This window comes from Abramis brama (genome assembly GCF_963993115.1).
Source record: "Abramis brama genome assembly, chromosome: 3".
NCBI classification, from domain to species: domain Eukaryota; kingdom Metazoa; phylum Chordata; class Actinopteri; order Cypriniformes; family Leuciscidae; genus Abramis; species Abramis brama.
The window spans coordinates 12,457,177-12,469,873 of NC_139965.1; the positions used below are offsets into that span (position 1 = coordinate 12,457,177).

The following is a 12,697-nucleotide window of genomic DNA, read 5'->3' on the forward strand; positions in this document are numbered from 1 at the left end:
AATTATATTTAACTCTGCTGGCCATTGAGAGGATACTGTGGTCAAGTCACTGGAAAAGATAGTAATCTTGAAAACACTGATTGCCTTGTTCAGGTGTGTTTAATTAGGGTTGGAGCTAAACTCTGCAGGACAGTTGCCCTCCAGGACCGGAGTTGCCTATCCCTGATCTAGGGTAACCCATGTGGGGGTATTGTATTTAAATGTTGAAGGTTCTTTTTGTTATTTGCCATTTATGCAGTTGGCAGATGCTTTTATCCAAAGCAACTTATTGAAAGCATGTTATGCATTCATGCATTAACTGGAAATTGAACCTATGACCTGCTTATTACATTGTATGAGCTACAGAAATGCCAACTTCTTGAAAAAAAGTTAACTTATTGAGAAGAGAACTGAAAATAGTTTCTTTTCAACTTGTTTTTATAATCCAATTCAATACAGTGAGAATACCTTTATACCGTGATAAAAGCTTTCGATTATCGTGATTTGAAAACGTTATGCCGTCACATGCCTAGACAGGACAAATAAAATGTCATTTAAAACATAAGAGTAGCTTGATTAAGTGTAAATAACAGATGGGCACAGAATGGTTACTCTGAATCATTTACAATTACACACACCCATCACAAGTGTATTGCACAAACCCAGAATAATTAAATAGATTTGTGCATGCATGGATTTCAAGGACGATTAGATCATTTTGATGGGTTTATACTGTCTGTAACCAATAATGGACTGTACAAAAACATATGGTTGTCCAAACCATCTCAGTGTAACTACTTTGTTTATTCATATTGAAATTATGAAGAATTTAAATATTCTGCATGAGATTTGAAAACCAAGAAAACTTGGTATAGAACTAGTAAAAAGGACTGTAAACAACTGGACAAACTGTAATCGTTTGTTTTCCGTCATTAAGTAACATCAAGGGTCAAATCAAATAGAAAAAGCACATTAAAGGAATAGTTCACTTTATAGACTCACCCTGAAGTTGTTTCAAACCTGAATTAATTTCTTCTGCTGAACACAATGATTATATTTTGAAGAATGTTGTAACCAGACAGTTGATTATGGAAGCTTGTTTATGCCACAGAAACAGTGAACTATTCCTTAAAGTTACAACCATGTAACCACTATTGTGTGCATGTTCAGTTCTGGTATAAGGAAAGTTTTTGCTCAGGTTGTTAAAATGTCCACCCAATAAAGAAATGTTTTACGCAGCAAGAAAACAATTAGAGGGAACATTGCTTGCAACAAGTTTTATTTAATAAATTGTCTTTAAATTAAATGTCATTAAAACAGTACAGAATCGGTTTCTAGATATCATTTTAAAGTGATTACACAAGGCATGAAGCTATATAAATATTTGTGTCCTGGTACCAGAAGATCATTTGAAAACAGTGACATCGAGTCCCATTGTAACATCTGCAAAGATTGGAATCCCAGCCTTCACTTCCAGACTAAATGTTGATGTTAAACTTTCATTCACAGACCATGACGATTTGTTGGTTATTTTCTTTGAGGTTTCAACTTTGCTTCAGAGTGATGGAGGAGTCGTTCCTGTAAGAGATGGATTTGATTCCTTCTGCAGTAACCTGTGGTATCAGTGGATAGTGGGATAGTTGAAACTGGTGAGAACTGCAGATTAAACTGCATTGAGGAACATGAATCCAATGCTGTCGATGTCTAACCCACATTTTCCTACAACTCCCAAACAATATCCAGAGCCGACATAAATGGGATATTCGGTTTTTAGATGCGACCGTGTCATCTTTGCAAAAAATCCTCTCCCCAGGTTGGTCTGGAATTTAATGGCTCCAAGACGCGTTCCCTCTCCGTTGTCCCACAGGGACAGTGAGGTGAAACACTCACCAGCCTGGAAATGGAACTCTTGATACGGTCCGGCTGGATCTCCAAAAACTTGAACTCTCCCGTCTGTAAGCCAAACCTTGACAGCCTTCACCTGCCATTCTCCCAGCCAGACGCCAATCTTCTCTAATCTGGCACCGTTGTGCTCGCCAGTCAATGAGAATCCACCACCTCCGCTTGCACCAACTAGTTGAAGAGTTGTTGGGTGGGTCATCTTTGGATTAAATCAATCTGAAAAATATCACAGAACAGAATTAGCATCAGCTTTATACTTAATTGCAGTGTTTCCCAACCCAGCTTTTAAGAATTTTTTTCTTAACTGACCCATTCATTACTGGGTCTTGAAGTGTATACCGTGTCTGAAGAGGGAAACATGCAAAATAACCAATTAGACAATTTGGCTCTGGGAACAGGGTTGGGAAACATTAGCAGCTTTTCTACTGTCAGGCCAAACAGATCTTAGAATGGTTAAAGTTATAGTTTGGCACGGCTACAAAGTGTTCTCGGCCATGAATTCAACACAGTGCATGTCCCGTGGCTCCTCAACATAAGTCATCGCCACTTTTGTACTTAATTAACAAGGCCATTAATGTTCCATTTATTAAAACCAAGTATCTAAATGTTAGTGTTTAAGTATTTACATTTATTCTAAAATAAGGTAGTAATAATTGAAAGAAATAGGCCCATTTTATTTCTGAACTGATGTTGATCAGTCATCAAGCTCGTTAAACACGATCAGAGACAAAGATGTACCTTTAGTTTCACCAAGCTGATTGCTCACTAAAACACTCGGTCAATGTTTTCAGACCATTTCACGTTCAATTTTGACGTGACAAAGCGCTGATATCCAAGTAGGGGAGTTGTTTACTTGCTTTTTAATTAGTCTTCCGATTAACTTATTTTGTTCATTCATACTGATTAGTGAATGTGGAATGTGCATAAATTCATCATAGACATTCATTACCATCACATCCCCCACATTTTGCTAAACCTACCCATAACATTTTAAAATGTAACTAACTTAATTTTAAACTACCAGTTGGAATGCTGTTGCTACTAGACAACCAATTAAAGTCAAATGGTACATTTTTCATCGGCCTATGCACGTAGAAGTTGACTTTCACGAATAAAGAGCATGCCAAATGAAAACATGAACTTGTGCTATAGATACGCAGTGGCAAAACATTGGGTTGGATAATCTAATGCAGAGTATTAGAAACTGTTACAGTAACTACATCTTAAGTCAAGTGCCCTTGAGTGAAAGTACACTTACATGGATGACTGCAGTCTGAAATTCTTCAAGAGCAGCTCGTCTGGTCAAAGCTGTAAAAGTGAGATGTATTTGGTCAGGCTGCTGCTTAAAGCTCCAAACATGCAGTACAAAGTTATGACAGTAAGTTTGTTACAGTTTACATTAATCGGTTCCTTGTGGATTATTGCGCTGGTCTTGTGAATAAAGGTTCTATATTTGGTGTTATACATTGCTAAACGTACAGTAGGACTGCATTGTTTGTGGAATGTGCTTTACTGCGGGAAAAAAAAAGTGAATATCTATAGCAGCAAGTTATCAATATTTCCATACTATGCGAGTCAAAAACATAACTAATGCTGCTGATGTTCATCACACAGAGCTGAGATACTGAGAGGTGTGGTGAATTAAGCATCCTCAACCCCAGCCTTATAAATCTTTATTATTAAGGAATATTATGAATAAATGAAACGCAAGCAAATAAATACATAGGCTACTGTATACATCTACAGTATTTATGCTACTGATTTTACAATTATTCTGTGCAATATAAGTTCAAATAAAATTTACAAAGGAGATAATTTCTCTTTCCATTTGCTTAAAGCACCAATAAGTCCACACCTGTAACATGTGGCTGTTGTATAAAAAGCGCATAACAAATGAGACAGGGAAGGCGGGGGCTCCGGAGGAGAGTATAGAACAGGAACAAAACATAATCCTGACAACACCCAAAGGTGAATCAGATACAAGGTCAGAAATCTTACTCTTCTCAACTTGACAGCTTAATCGACGACAGTCTACTGTCCCACACATTATCCTGAGATAAAAGGTAAAAATTCCTTCAAATTATTATGATGCTATAGTTCTGTAAAATGTGAAAAGCTTTAAATGAGATATATATATATATCTCAAATATATAATAAATCATGATTATTATAATGCTTAAATTTAATTAAAAGTCTAAAACATTGTTTACGTCCAAAATGCATTTTGTCCTTTTTTTTTTTTTTTTACTAAAAACAAATGCAAAGAAATATATAATAGTATTGTTTAATTTATCTTACAAACATTTGGCAAAGCAAGAATTGCACCCAAAAAGCCATTATTTAAAGAAATATAACATTAAAAACCACAACTGAAGTGTTGTATTATTTTAATATTAGGCTTTTTTTTTTTCATTTCTGCAATGTGATCTCATGAGAATTCCTTGCATTTTACATAAAGTGTGGATCTGCCACACATACAATTACTTTTATGTTTGGACAGACATTTAGTTACCTTTGGACATACACTGAAACGTATGATGATGTCAAATGAATAACATTTCTATAATTGTTTAACCATTAACTTCATGTAAAATTTGTTTGTTTGCTTTGGGACACCATAAAACACACTAAAACGCAAATCCACGCATGCTCAAATTACTTTGTCACCTATTGCACCATGCCGTGATTTAGGTAATGTTATGTATGCATTTGAATGAGATATCTGCGCCTTTACAGTGTAGCCTACCATATGGGAAAAAGATAGTCAGAGATAAACAACTCAAATTTTACTTCATTTAAAACTATAGCCTACTGCCAGAGAGCACTGCGGATGCAATCAACATTTGAACCACTGCGTTCTGACAATTTTGCTAATTCATTATTGTGAATAAGCCTACCTTGCCTGTTTGTTGTGTATTTTAAATACTGTATAACATAATTTAAGAAATGGTTATAATGTTTATTTTACTAGTCACAACTGCTTTTTTACTATGGCAAGCCGTTTAACATTTAATCATTTAAACCGACTAGTATCTATTTTCATGCTACTAGTACCTATTTTTTAGATACTAGTATCTATTCCATTAAGTACTAGTACTTATTAGGTACTAGTGCTTATTCTTTAGTTACTAGTGTCTATTAACTTCTATTAACACAAGTCCCAGTTACACTTAATGTCATTTTATTGGTTATATAATACATAAAAATAAACCAAATACAATTCTATTTTGCATTTAATTAACAAGGCTATTAATGTTCCATTTATTAAAACCAATTATCTAAAGTTAGTTTAAGCATTTACATTTATTCAAAATAATAATTAAAGTATTACACTATTAAATACTATGGTAATGCCGTAAATGAGTCCTACCTGTCACAACATTCCCTTATCTTATAGGATAAGCTTTTTATCATAGTAAAATATACCGTTCACAAAAAAAAAAAAAAGTATTGTTTAGCGTAAAACATGTTGAAGATCAGTGGGCAGGCACTCTAGGATTTTCCTGTACCCGAAAATGCTATTAATGTTACTGCATTGGACCAAAATTTACTGACTTTACGCACCCAGTTTAACAACCTCAACAACAAAACAAACTGTCATTTGTGCGTTTTTTTCCACACCTGGTCAAAAATGACAGGGCAAAGCATGTGAACCTGGTATACACTAAGTTATCTGTGGTGTTTGTTTAATGTTTGTTCTGAGAACACGACACAGTTTTCCTCACTGGGATTCCTACACAACTTGCCACATTTTAAAACAACATTCGGAGGCAATAAACACTACATTAAAGCAATTCTAAAAGATGACATTATATGCGTTTGTTGTGTGTACCAAGTCAATCATCATTAGAGCGCCACCCTCAGGCTGAATAACGCAAAGAGGACATTAGTCTACCAAAAGTGTGTCTGATGTGTTCAGCCATTAGAACAAAGCTTACGAAATGTTTATCATGCGAAGACCCAGAATCTGCCCTGCCAAAATGTACGGCCAGGAGCCGCAAAACTGAGTGCAAATACATTTTGTGAAGAGGGGCAGCATGGCACACACACCTCAGAGAGTCTTCGGTCACTTCTGACCGAAAAATTTTCTGTTTTGAATTTTTAAAAATCACAGCTTCATCGGAAGGTTATGATACTTGGTGACTTTTATGGCATTAGGTATGTGAATACAAAAAGAAATTGAGGTCATGATCCGAGCATGCTAAGTGGTCGTAAAAAAAATAGTCACACTCAGTGTCTTCGGTCAAAAATGACCGACCCATAGGAAATGAATGGGAAATTTACAAAAACACAAATTCTCTGAATTTTTGTCTGTACAATCTACAAATCGGCCACGATTCTAAAAAAAAAGTACACCGCAGTAAAGGGGTGACACTCTACAACATCAAGAGTGCAAAAAATTCACACCCACCCACACACACACACACATACAAACACACTTTTATACATATACACACCAATAAATTCAGATTACAAAAAATCTGTTTTGAATTTTTAAAAATCACAGCTTCATCGGAATGTTACAAAACTTGGTGACCCCCATAGGAAATGAATGGGAAATTGACAAAAACACAAAAATTCTCTAGAAATCGGCCACGATGCAGAAAAAAAGTGCTCAGCAATGAAGGGGTGAAACTCTAAAACATCAAGAGTGAAAAACATAACATAATGAATAATTATAATTTTTATATATATATATATATATATATATATATATATATATATATATATATATATATATATATATATATATATATATATATAATTAATATAATAATTATTAAAATTATTAAAATAATAATTAATAAAATGTTATAAACCTTGGCAAAAAGTATTATTTGAGAATTTCTAAAAAAATACATTCAATCCACATCTTAAAAGTAAGTAATTTGGTCCAAAAACAACTAGAATTCACAAGCATCTCCATTTAGAGCTATACAGGCATCTAGTGGTAAACCCATGCAATAACATGATTTATTTCATTTTATGTTTAATAAATTGATTTATTTATTTTTTTTTTCTGAAAGCCTAGTCTCTATTTTAACCGAAAATACTGTATATATAAAAAAAAAAAATGTAAAAAAAAAAATGTAAAAAAAAAAATTAATCATTATTTTCAATGGCAAAAAATGGACTATAAATAATGCATAAATATTAATAAGTTCAATCAAATTGTCTCAAAATACTAAATTAAAAAGAATAAATATTATAGAACAAAAATAAACTGCATTGGTTTTTACTGGGATGGAGGAAGTTTCATTTTTAGGTGTCCGGTCACTTCTGACCGGGAAGGCACTGAGTGTGACTGCTAAACGAAGACTCTCTGAGGGTTAATTTGCCTCGTAAATTCAACATTTGTCGGCCTCTATAATAAACTCACACCGCATAAACATACATTAAAGTATAATTACCTACCAGTTAGTTTGTGTCGTCTGATTTCAGGTACGAACTGAAGGAGACCAGGGTAAAAACGCGCTTGGTAATGATTGAGGGCTTCCGGTATTTATACTGTCAAAGGTCTGGCCAATATTGGCGCCACCTGGAACGGTAATTGGCTAAGCCTATGTTGTGTAATGTGAGGACATTTTGTTGGGTTTATGTTAATTGATGTTGGTATGCATTTTATATTTTTATTTATTTTTAGTGTTGATTATGGGAGGGTGCGACTCGCGAGTTTATTTGAGACTGTAAACTTTCATAGGCCTACTCCCCATGGTTTTTGTAAATGGTTGACTCCAATAGGGACGAGACAAATATGGCGGGATTTATACAAAAATGATTAACTAGGCCTATATATAGTCGGCGCAAATACCTGTATGTGCGCATGCACGGATACTATGCATACACACATTTCTAGGCTATTGATCAAAGTAATGAAGTAAAAAGGATAATTAGGGCCCAATAAGCCCTGAAAGGCACAATATGTAACTTTTTTGCTTTGAAAATAGCTAAAATCACTATATCTATGTTATATATATTTTTTTAGTTGTGTACTTACATTATCCCGACTGTTTCCAACAACTTTCAAACCAGGAGAAATTTGTAATTTAATTCGAGAAACGTCCCGTTTCTTTATTTCCGTTTTGTCGCCGCCAATGCCGTCATATCCGCGTTGTCCCTGGTTTCCGCTCGTGCTGCCATGGCAACCAGAGCTATGATTTTTTATTTTTATTTTTTTATTTTTTTTTATTGAAAATTTCAAGAATTACAAACAAACATGGCTGCATAAAATCAGTTTCTTCAGAATAAGATACAACAAAAATATAGCCAGAGGGAGCAGCTCTCAATACAAAACCAGAGCTATGAACCAGAGCCGTCTGATAGTAACCAAAGCGACTGACGCGGACAACTATGTAGTTCGCAATGTCTATTTGCACGCTGTTGTTGTTTCGTTCAAACATTATGGACCATGGCAAGCAGACTTTGGATAAAAAAGGGGAACTAAAACGAGAATCAATATCAGCGCGGTGTTTTCGAGATGCCGAGAGCTCCCATAGACAGTATATAAACGAGAGCTCCACGTCCGAGACTTCGACCGCTCCTACATGTACTTTATTAAACAGGTGAGCACATTTACATAAAACTAATCAATGTTTTATAGTTCAACAATGATAAAATGTCAGAATATGATCTGTATGTTATTCTAATGTTGATCTAGCTTACTGCTAGTCTCATACAGACAGACTAACACATACATTTCAACACATTTAAATGCAGTTTAGTGTGCTAGTGTAATGTTAGACCAAGTGAAACAGCGCTGCGTTACCTCACAAGTTTAATTTGTATAAACTGACCTGTGAGTAGTAATTCTGCGTGTAGTTCGGTAACGTTAGAATGAAATGTCCATATTCCTTTTATATCCACGGGACTCGCGTCGCGTTTGGAGCTGATAGCTGTCTCTTAGCAATCCCGAACTGCTTCATATCACAGTCATGATAAAAACATCGATGTATTCACTCATCCATAAACATGATCCATAATTCCAAGATCCAAGATCCATAATTCTTAGCAAATGTTGCGTCATCAAACTACGCCTTTGTTATTGTAAATAGGTTAGGGACCCCTAGTGGCGAAAAATGCCATACTGTACCTTGAAAGGGCGAAGGCCCTATTATTTTCGTAAGGATTTTTTTTTTTTCGTAAGGATTATTTTTTTTATATTTAATTAATATAAACATTTCCCACATCACACAACATAGCCCCCTGCCACGCCCGGGTACCAGCTTCAGCCCGGCCCTGATGGCCCATGTTAAGGGCCCCAAAAGTGCCTGAATAGTCGTAAGAAAAAAAATAATAATAATCCTACCGAAAACAATAGGGCCTTCGCCCTTTCAGGGCTTGCAGACTGTGGCTAGTGTCACGGGTGGTTGCAGGAAGCCAGACAAAGATGAAGAATAAAGTTCCAGTACGAAGTTTAATGAGGGTAATTCATTTAAAATAATACTATAGGACAGGAAGGGAATGAACTACATGCAACATACTGTAGACCAAACAAGGAGTGCATAGAGGAGGGCCCGGATGTACATGGCGTAAGTGGAGCGATGACTGACCAAGTGGGAGCCGGTGGGACGAGGGAACCCGGTGGAGTCACTTGGTTGAGGGTTATTGGTGGAGCTGAAGGTGAGAGGAGCCAGGGCAGAGCTGACAGGCCGAGATGGAACGAGGGAAACTGAGACCGGAGGTGGAGCCGCAGGTTCCTCTGGCACAGGTGCTGGAGATGGTTGCGCGATCTGTGGCTCACCATTCTGGCAGGGCATCTCCAGAGACGGCGCAGGTTCTGCAAGCTTCTAGCAGCGGTGGGGCTGGAGGACTGGCTGAGCTCTGGGATGATGGAGGTGACATCAGGCTGGACAGGATGAGTACCCAGCTGGCATTTTAACGTAGAGTCAGCGTTGAATCAACGCCAGGTGTCAGTGTTGGATAACCGTTGGATTTTGTTTAGATTTTGCAAATCTAATCAACGTTGAAATTAGAGCCCGACCGATATATCGGCGGGCCGATATTATCGGCCGATATTAGGCATTTTCCTAACTATCGGTATCGGCATTTATAATGGCCGATAAATTAATATTTAAAAAAATGCAGCGTGCAGTGATTTATGTAAGGATGGCGCTGCCAATAAAGCACCTAAAAGCTGTCACAAAGAACGGGCAAAAGTGGCAAAAAAATAACGGCCGTGTCTGGTGTAGACACAGTGTTAAAGCTCATTCTGCTACGTTACAACATCAAGCAATATTCCAATAATTTATGTAATTATAACACTTTATATAGGGCCATTTTGCATTAAGAGTAGCCAGATGGACATGCGAGATGCAACACGTTCAGAATTAATACACTTTTAGTAAACTACAGAACAGCGCGAGCGTGAAGCGGCGCACCTCACAGGCAGAGAACGCGTCCGAGAATGGACACTGCATTAGTGATATAAAACGCACACACACAGGTCTGTTAAATTAAGCAATACTTTTAAGGTAGTCTAATATTTTTCTGACTAACAAAATTACTGACACAGTAAAGGGTAGATTTAAATAAAGAAAAACGAAATTTAAATAAAGAAAAAACGAAATTTAAATAAAGAAAAACGAAATTTAAATAAAGAAAAACGAAATTAAGTTAAATTAAAAAACGAGATTAATTTAGATTGATAATAACGGGTAAAAAGGCTAATACATTTTGTTTCTATTATTCTATTTTCCACAATGTCAAAGCAACACAGCTTAACCCAAAACACAAGCTCAGACATGCACTTCGTCCATACAAACTCCGCTGTTCTGCGCTCTAGCCAGAGAACACTCCAGTTGCTGGAACACTTGCGCGTCGGTTCTATTTCTAGCATGCATGCGTTTTCCGCGTGGCTCGAGCCGCCTGAGAGACGCGTCTCACGCAGGCAGTGTGCAAACTCCAACCTGTTAACATGGGAGCCGAAATAAAAACGGCCATGCCACGCAGTCAGTGTGTCGCCGGCCTTATTCAAGCGCGAATGAGAACCGTTTCGCGGGGGATCCCAGATGTGAAAAAAAAAAACGAATATCAAATTTTCAAATCGAATACCAACCCACCGAACGAATGGGTCCAGCCCTATAGCCTAGTTTCACGTTTAGTACATTTTGCTTACTACTTATTTAAAATAGTATAAAACTACTGTACATATGTAATTATAAACATTTTCATTATGATATTATTAATTTTACTTTACTAAAAAGATCTGAGTTCTTCCTCCACTGGTAGATATTAGAGAAATTAAGATTAAAAATAGAAGATAAGGTTTTGTCAGTGACACTTTTGATATATTTATTGATACAAGTTATGTTTTAAATAACGTGACTAAATTAAAAGACAAAGTCGTTAGTGAAGATTATGCAACAGTATTTAGAATATAATATAATATAAAATGCAATGCAAACTAGTTTGGTTACAGCTCAAATTCTCATTCTATCATTCACCTCGCCTCCATTACATATCTTTGTCACACAAGTGTTTGATCACCACATTTGAGTGATCATTGCAAAACGTTTATATATTTATTCTGTTTATACTGTGTATTCTATATACAGTACCCATCAAAAGTTTGTACACACCAATTGGAAAGTGTGTCCAAACTTACTGTACTATAATACACATAAATAATATTGCTACTGTATTATAATATACACATAAATAATATCGGCCGATATATCGGTATCTGGCTTTTTTTTATCGGTATCGGCATCGGCGCCCAAAAATCCATATCGGTCGGGCTCTAGTTGAAATAGCAACGTCATTCCAACGTCACGTTTCTCAACATAGGTGAATTCGCCAACATTGAATCAATATTGATTTTGGTTTAGATTTTGCAAATTCAATCAACGTTGAAATTTCAACGTCACTATAAAGTCCTGCTTTTCAACATAGTTTATTTTGTTAAACTGTTTTCACTAAAGTATTGATGTGTTCAACAATAACACCAAACACCTTGAAATGGATACATAAACACTAAGTTTGCGGTCACGCGCAGTCAGCTAGGAAGAAGCCAACTGGTCAAAGCAAGACCAGGAAGAAGATTAATAAAGACATTTCACTGATGTAAGAAACATGCTTTATTGCATGGCTGCAAGTCTGCCAACATTTCACACATCATTTTACACGTGTCGAACTTTAACCTTTAGAAAAACGGCCCACACATTGGGCAACATTGAACACGGCTGGTTAAATCTTCCCTTCTTGTTACTTCTTTCTGCCACCGCCACCTATCCTCTCTGGTGCATATTTCAAGTATTTGGCCATGTATTCATCTACTTTTGTTGTAGTTGTATCAAATGAGCTCAAGACAGCGTCTGATGAGGGGGGGAAAAACAGAACAGTATTAGCAAACGTTAACCTCTCAAATTAAAATATTTTGCAAATATCAACTTTTGTGGAATTGCCAATGTTTCAAGTATATAAATTAGTATTTATCAATGTGCAAGGTCATTGATAATCATGTGCTTGGGCAAGCAACAAAAGGCAGCCTATAACTTCTCGAAATGTTACAGAAATGAAACAGAATCCCCTAAAAACCCAAACCTCCAGTCAGAAGCGACCGACCGCTGTTCTGCGAGCGACAGATCGACTTCACACACACACACAGGGACGGACTGACAATCTGTGCGTTCTGGAAAAGTCCAGAACGGCCGTCCAACCGAGGGCCGTCGGCACACAAAAAAAAGTCTAATAAAGCAATATGAACAGCCAACAGCAGGGGCACTAATACGATCACTCATATGCTACGTGTAAAAAAAAAGAGTCGGCCTACTAGCCACTGACTTAATAGTTTTATAAGGCTCACCTAGCTATTGCA

General features: G+C 36.5%; 1 pseudogene across 1 annotated transcript; it reads right to left on the bottom strand.

Moving 5' to 3' along the window:
• Positions 1–1,249: 1,249 nt before the first annotated feature.
• LOC311079354 (aerolysin-like protein) lies at positions 1,250–7,346 on the bottom strand (annotated as a pseudogene). Its single transcript, XR_014609577.1, has 3 exons — positions 7,297–7,346; positions 3,140–3,189; positions 1,250–2,097 (listed from the first exon to the last, which is right to left on the bottom strand). The product of XR_014609577.1 is annotated as an aerolysin-like protein (transcript).
• Positions 7,347–12,697: the final 5,351 nt, after the last annotated feature.